Genomic DNA, 723 nt, shown 5'->3' with positions numbered 1-723 from the left:
TCATTGAAGCATGCAATGGTATAAAGGGATAATTTATAGATTTTGAAACATATATATACAAATATATATAAATATGTATATAGTCAGAGGCACACTTTCTCACAAAAACACACAAACACACACACACAGACACACTCACATACACACACACACACTCACACCCAGCCACACCCACTCACAAAGTTGGACTCAATGAAAATAAGCTGAATGAATGAGGGTAATCTCATTGCAATTTCTGTTGCAATGCACCACACGTCACTTCATTCACAAGATGTTTGTGTTGAAAGGGTGTAGGGCCTTTACTCATAATAATAAGCAGGTGATGTGGTATTCTTATGTGTTTCTCTGCTAACACATGGGTTTTTTAAGTCTTAATCGCAGTGTGTGTGTGTGTGTGTGTGTGTGTGTGTGTGTGTGTGTGTGTGTGTGTGTGTGTGTGTGTGTGTCTGTCTGTCTGTCTGTCTGTGTGTGTGTGTGTGTGTGTGTGTGTGTGTGTGTGTGTGTGTGTGGTGTGTGTGTGTGTGTGTGTGTGTGTGTGTGTGTGTGTGTGTGTGTGTGTGTGTGCGCGCGTGCCTGCGTGTGTTTGTGTGTGTCTGTGTGTGTGCCCGCTCGCCTGTGTGTGTGTGATTGTGTGTGTTTGCCGGTGTGCCTGTCTGTGCGCGGACATGCCTGTATGTGTGTGCGCGGGTGTGGGCATGCCCGCATGTGCATGTGTGTGTGCTA

Source organism: Gadus chalcogrammus, chromosome 1, assembly GCF_026213295.1.
Source record: "Gadus chalcogrammus isolate NIFS_2021 chromosome 1, NIFS_Gcha_1.0, whole genome shotgun sequence".
Taxonomy (NCBI): domain Eukaryota; kingdom Metazoa; phylum Chordata; class Actinopteri; order Gadiformes; family Gadidae; genus Gadus; species Gadus chalcogrammus.
This window is presented reverse-complemented; position numbering follows the sequence as displayed.